Source organism: Sinocyclocheilus anshuiensis, unplaced genomic scaffold (assembly GCF_001515605.1).
Source record: "Sinocyclocheilus anshuiensis isolate Anshui unplaced genomic scaffold, SAMN03320099.WGS_v1.1 scaffold963, whole genome shotgun sequence".
Lineage (NCBI taxonomy): Eukaryota > Metazoa > Chordata > Actinopteri > Cypriniformes > Cyprinidae > Sinocyclocheilus > Sinocyclocheilus anshuiensis.
Genome location: NW_015544183.1, coordinates 687,719 through 694,750, shown reverse-complemented (window position 1 = coordinate 694,750; position 7,032 = coordinate 687,719). Strand labels below are relative to the sequence as shown.

The 7,032-nt window shown below is 38.1% G+C and overlaps 1 protein-coding gene across 1 annotated transcript in view; it reads left to right on the top strand.

The window, feature by feature from the left end:
- Positions 1 to 2,740: 2,740 nt before the first annotated feature.
- LOC107696373 (tight junction-associated protein 1-like) overlaps positions 2,741 to 7,032 on the top strand; it is a 91,800-nt gene continuing 87,508 nt past the window's right edge. The window contains exon 1 of the mRNA XM_016496672.1: positions 2,741 to 3,176. The gene's annotated coding sequence lies outside the window, so the exon portion shown is untranslated. The remainder of the gene's footprint in view (positions 3,177 to 7,032) is intronic.

Genomic DNA, 7,032 nt, shown 5'->3' with positions numbered 1-7,032 from the left:
AAAATTGAAGGGGGTCTGAATACTTTCCGTACCCACTGTATATATATATATATATATATTTAAAGAAGGTTTTAACATGTTTTAAGAATTCATATTATATATATAAAAATAAATAAAAAAATAATATGGAACAAAAACAATATGGAAAATTCCTTCATATTAATAGTACATTGTGCCCTATTTTTTGGCAGATTTTTTTTAAAGAGTAAGTATAATTTTATTCACAATCACTGTAATAAGATTTTTTTTTTTTTTTACCTTAGATTAATGAAAATTTGTGTTGAAGGTGAACGTGCATATTTATGTCTTTCTTTTAATTTTTTGATGTTTTAAATGTGCTACTCAAGGCTGTATAGTATACTATAACAGCAGTGACTATATCTACAATACAGCACAGCCTTACTGCTTACAAAAGGAATAGATGTGCATACCAAAACAACTTACAGTAAAGAGTAGAATAAGTCATTTTTCCTATTAGTTTCACCCAAAGCGCTGACACTGCATGATCTGCATGGGGGTTAAGTGTTCAAGTGCTCAATGGTGATAAGGCTCTGAGTAACTCTGCACTTCATGGGATGAAACCTGAGATGTTTATATGACTTAATCACTACACTCCCACCACCAGGGAAATTTATTTCCTATTTGTAAGCCATGCAATCTACTTACAATCATTTGCCTTCTCAGATTCTGCCTGCTTTTATATACTGTAAAATCCTGCTGGAAACATCAGTGAGATTAGAGTCACCTACACACAGGCATGTATGCATGCATGCATGCTAGTTCTCTGTTTGTGTGGATTTGGAGGGATTTGCTTGCATTTGTGTAGGCTCTCTCTGACAGCTTCATGACCACACAAGTCCGCAGGTGTTCTAAAAATGAATCATGTAGGGTTGGTGATTTGAAAGTCATAGAAATGCAAATGTTTGCTTCCCTAGCTCTTCGATACAAGCCAGCAGGAGGTCTGGGGCAAGCAGGCCATGACCCCTTTAAAAGCACATGCTTTGTGCCGGCTGTTCTGAGGTCAGCTGTCTGCCTTGGTGACGGACCGGTTCAGCATTACTATTCACCCTAGCACTGATGCTACCTGTCAGATGAAGGGCCTCACTTCTGGGGAAGACGGCTAAGACAACGGCACCTCACGGATGGATGTGTTTCCTCAGTGAATCGATTTTTCCTTTAAATGCTCTGTTAGACCCAAACAGTGTGGGAAAAAGTTTTTTTATTTATCTGCTCCGTTCACCACTCCTCTAAGGTGAGAGAAAGAAGTTCGACGTGACAAGGTCTGATTCCATATATGAGTCTAACATGGGAGAGGATGGGGAATAAAACGCTTCATTTTCTGTTTATTATCTGTCAATGTAATCTGCAGACAGGAAGCAATGAGTCAGTGTTTCTCAATGACTTCTGGCCAGTTCTCAGTACACTCTCATCGATGACACAATTAACTACACAAACATTCGGCATGCAGAAGCCCCCTTGGCAACGAGGCATACTTGCACCCTTGACTGCCATCTGGTGCTGAGTTTTCTCTCCATGACATATTGCGTTGAAGCCCCTGTTTGAATGTTTTTCCCTTTCCAGTTGAATAAGGATATACACTAGCAAAGCTGCGTTTATTTAATATACAGTAAATACAGTAATGTTACGAAATATTATTACAATTTAAGATACCTATTTTAATATATTATACATTGTAATTTATTTGATCCTTCAGAAATCATTCTGATATGCTGATTTGCTGCTCAAGGAACATTTCTCATTATCAGTGTTGTTTTTGCCGTTTAATTTAGTGACAACCATGATGCATTTTTCAATCTTCTTTAATGAATTGAATATTTAAAAGAATAGCATTCATTTGAAATCTTTTGTACCAATATAAATGTCTTTACTGTCACTTTACTCTTGAATGCATTCTTGCTGAATATAAGTATTCGTTTCTTTCTTCTTTCTTTTTCATTCGTATTTACCCCAGACGTTTGAATGGTAGCGTATCACGGTTTCCACAAAAATATTAAGCAGCGGAGCAGCAAATCAGCATAGAATGATTTCTGAACAATCATGTGACACTGAAGACAGAAATAAAATACATTTTCAAATATATTGAAATAGAAAACAGTTCTTTTAAATTGTAATATTGTCATTTGACAACTGTTATTACACCCACTTGCTCATAAAAAGCATGTAGCCAATGCTATATTTTACAGCCCTATTTACAATATTTAATATATTCAGTAAGTATAATCATTAGTTGTCCATGATCACAGGAGACATTAGGCTATATTATTTCTTATATTACAGACATTATATTTAGGCTACTTTAAAACATTCCTAGACATTTACATTTTTAAGACTTTTCCACGGTTTCATGAACATGGTAACCAGTTGTGAACATGGGAACATTGATATTCTATATAGCTAGGCTAATTCTCATCACTTGTGTGTTAGGCTACCTGTAGGCTACACTGGAATACTGGATTACTCCATACTGTAGCCTATAGGCTATATGGTATAGCCTACTTTATATTAAGAAAGTAGCCTATATGGTATTGCAATCTGATATTATCATCACTGTACTATGATTGTACTCCATAATAGTTTTACTTATGCTTTTTGCTGGGTTTTTATTTGCAAACCTTCATATTAAGTTTTTAAAATGAGCATAATCGTAGGTACCATTATCTTATTTGCCATTACCAACGTGTGAAAACTAGATCATCATCTAGATCCGAGGTGGGTGTATGTTTCCTAACGCTAGTGGTGAGTTTCATCGCGCTCCTCCCGCGCTGTCCGTCTCATCGCAGCATTCCAGCACTCGCAGGACGAGTAGAGAACGCGTCGCGTCGCGTCGCATCGGCATTCCTGAGGATTACCCGGCGTGCCCCGCGGGAAAGATGGCGCTGGACGGGAGAAGATGGAGATAAACTTCATCTGTTATCTACACCTGCGATCCGTGGTAACGCTTTAGCTCCTCACGGAGAGATACCGGCGACAGGACGCGGGATCGGTGATCGCTCCTGAAGACACGAGCGGGGAGATTTCAGCGGCCGCTAGCAAGTGTGTTAGCCAGCGAGGAGAAGGAGCAGGAAAAGCGGGGAAAGTTTATTCAGTTTGAGCAAGAGTCAAGACTGATTTACACCAGGCTCTGGGGTTAACTGCGGAAAATTCACCAGGGGCAGGTAAGAAGTTCATAAATGCATACCTTTGTCACACTAGTCCCTTTTAGTAGTGTACTATCAAATCCATTTTCATATATTGTTGATATACGCGGCCAGTCACCGTTCAGATGAACTGATAAACACACCCAGCAGTGTTGTAAGAAACCTAAACATGTAATCAGACCTGTGGACTGCTTCTCGATTATCATATCCTCGAGGCACTGATCAGATAGCAGATTAGAGAAGATTACTAATCTTAAAAGTGTCGGTGTCAGGTGTTTTAGGCGCATTTATTCGCTCGAGTCAGTCATCATGGCCATGGGCAGCGAAAATAAACCCTTCGGCGGTGGACTCTGTGTAATGGGTTTTCTCCATTCACTGTTCGTGATTTAAAATGCATATATGTAATTCTTTAATGTCTTTTTGGGCTCCTGATCAGAGATATGCTCGTATGCTTTCCGACTAACGTTAGATCAACCGATCCTGTTACACGGGCTTCTTATTAATACTCAACTGTTTAGCGGTTGATCTAGATGATGATGATGTCCTAAAGCGATGGGGGTTAATATTTTATTCACGTGTCTTAGCGTGAAATAGTGTAACTTCGTGGAATGCTACTGGGAAGAGAAAACGATGCGATATTTCGACGAATACTGTCCGCTTATGGTCCATCATGCACTCAGTCAGCACAGGTAACGCTTGAGAAACCTGCGGTGGTGTGTTAGTTCTCCGGCGGTCATGATCGTCAACTATCGCGATTAATTAACCGCCGAATATCGTGATTAATCAACAGTCAAATATCGCGATTAATTAATAGTCAAACAAACAATTGCGATTGAGAATTTTGTCTGATTTTGTGCCACTTGCAGCGTAAGACTATACATTCTATGATTTCATTTAAGGTTTTTGTAAACAAATATTGCTCAGGCAGGCGAATGCTATGATGAATAATCATATTTTAAGTTCTAATACATTTAATAATATTTTTTTTCTTTTTATCACTTTGACGTGTCAGGAAGTCCGACCTATAACGGCCAAACATATTTTCCTCTGCGCGAACATTAAAATAAAGTGAAACCGGAATGCTATGCGTTCACACCGGCTTTTGAATGTGAAGCGAACCGCAGCAAAGTTGCGCATGGGAACTTTTTGTCGCAGCGTTTACACATCGCACAATATCGCCTTCAGAAACTAAAAGAGACATCGAAACGAAATGGAACAAAACACTATTATTTTGTCTCGACACGGCAGATGTACATAATATTATATTGACATGGAAACACAATTCAGTGTGTGAATGGAATTTGGAGTGCGGAATTAGCCCGAAAAAAAATCACATCGTTATCACAAAACCTAATAAACCCAATGGCAATGTAATGTCAAACTGTTGATTTTTAATCAGTATATCTTTAAATATTATAACTGTTAAAAGTAGTTATAAAAATCGGTGTCATTTAAACAATCAAATTGAAGTTTGTTTTAATTTATTAAAAGTAGTAAAAGTCAAAAAAATCAAATGGTCAAGTTTTATGAGCGTCCTTTCTGATTTGAATGTGAAATGTCACAGATTTATGTGCAGTTAACCCACAGCTAGTGGATCTCCAATAAAGGAATAGTTTTTAGATGTCACTTGTATGCGATTATAATGTTCAGTTTCCACTGTAAGTCACTCGCGGCTTGCAACGAAATGCACAACCCTATTTCAGTATCTGTGTAGCATCCCTAATCCAGCTCTGTGTAAAGTAGATCAGTCATTGACTTCTATGGCTATGGCTGTGTTTTAAAACCTTTGTGAGCTGCCTACCTAGACAGCGTTTTTGGGCATTATAGGGTTGTATCTTGGTAATTCACCATGCTCCGAAGTGAATGGGCAGGACATGTTTTTTTGCATAGTACTCACAGTACTTAAGAGAACATAGTACCTTTCGGCCCTTTTTTGTAAGTGTAGGCAGCTCACTAGTTTGAGAAGAAGACTCTGTTAAATGTCTCTCAGGGGAGGTGAAATAAACCGCAGTGTTTCAGTGCGCAGTGCTTGCTTGATATGACAGCCTAGCTGCTCCCATACCTCCTCCCTTTTTATTGAATGCACTTAAAGTGAGTTGATAAGTCATGCATGTCTTGGCAATTACTTACAGATGGGTAATGTCGACAAACAGTTGGTAAAGTGCAGTTTGTTAAGAGCTGAACATGTTGCTGATTAGGGCTAAGCATTTGGTCTTTATTGGTAACTAATTCAATGTAAATAAGTCAGTTTATGCAAAGAGATTAATTTTATGGCAAATTTCAGCTAGTCAGTACCGAGTTATTGATTATTTGAGTTAGGACTCCAAAATATTGATTTCAGGAGGGAAATATAGGTGTGACAGCATGTGACGCACCAAAATGATTATTATAACTTATTTTTTTTATCAAAACCAAAAATAAAGTTTACATTTAGACGAAAACTGAAGCTGGAAATATAGTTAGACAGATAGATTTGCTTAAATTCAATGTAAATAAGTAATTCAATTTATACAAAGAGATGAATTTTTTTGCAAATTTCAGCTGGTTAATCCTGAGTTAAGGCCTGTTTACACCAAGGATGATAATTATAACAATAACGATAAAGCTACTAGAGGTCGACAACCGATAGTTCCAGCAATCAACTATCGGTGCCGATTAATCGGCAAAACTGATACATCGGTCGACCTCTAAAAGATACAGTTAAAAAACTCGTCCTAACTCTACGAGAATAGGGATGTTCACACCACAACTGTAATGATAACGACGCAGAGGAACGAATTGTTGGAATCACTTTCAAAATATTTTAACGATAAAAACACTGACAGCCAATCAGAATCCACTCGACTTTAAAAGAGCTCAAACATTAAAGCAGCAGACGATAAAACTTCACACACACTTAGAATATAAATAGAATGTTATTGTCTGTTTGTGTGGACGATTATAAAGTTATCTTTATAGTTATCATCCTTGGTGTGAATGGGCCTGTATTGATAGTTATTAATAAAGTTTTCATTTAGCCGAAAACCAAAACTGAAAAATAACATCTCTGTAATTAGGTTTGCGTAATTGTCCAATGCAACTATTTATGCTGATGTTCTCAGGTGATAAACCGGTTGTAGTAACGTTCTTTCTATTTAGGCTGAAACCGAATTATTTTTTTAATTTTTTTTTCAGATGAATATTTTTGGTTGCTGAAAATATTTTGCTGTACTAGTTACAGCAGCTGATGTTGAATAGCAGGTGCTTACTGATGTCTGATTGGTGCTTACTAATGTCTATTCCATAAACTCAACTGTGCTGATGCTGTAAATACAGGGGTGAAAGTTCAGTGACCTCTACTCCCTCATGTGTTGTTGGTTCACTTAAAAACATCTTCTGGGTCTAAGCAGCATTCTGCATTCTCTCTCATACAGCTCCGAATGCTGAACTGTGGGCTCTGTTAGCACCTCACACACATAACGCTGCTGTGTGTTGACTCTTTAAGGCTGCCGGAGACTGGTGGATTTGTGCTAGGTGGTGTTGTGTGATAGCGCAGCCCCCCGTGGAGATTTATCAATTAGGAAACAGCCAGTGTGAAAATGTTTGGGGAGGGATTTGTTGAAAGATTACTCTGTCAAGTGCCACTGTGTGTAGCTCGGCTTAGCTGAAGAGATAGGGCTTGTGTGCAGCCTGGAGTGTTTCATTGGGAAAAGGTGGTTGAGAGTCGGATAATTGTTGGACGATTGATGCTGTTAAGTCTTCTTCCATTAAGTAAGGTGTAATAATCTGAGACTTTCTGCTGTTTAAGTGAGGTTTTGTTAGTACTGTTTGGGGAAAGAAGTGTGGAGTTAGTGACCATCATTATTGATTATACAGCTTTGAATACTGGTCTTTA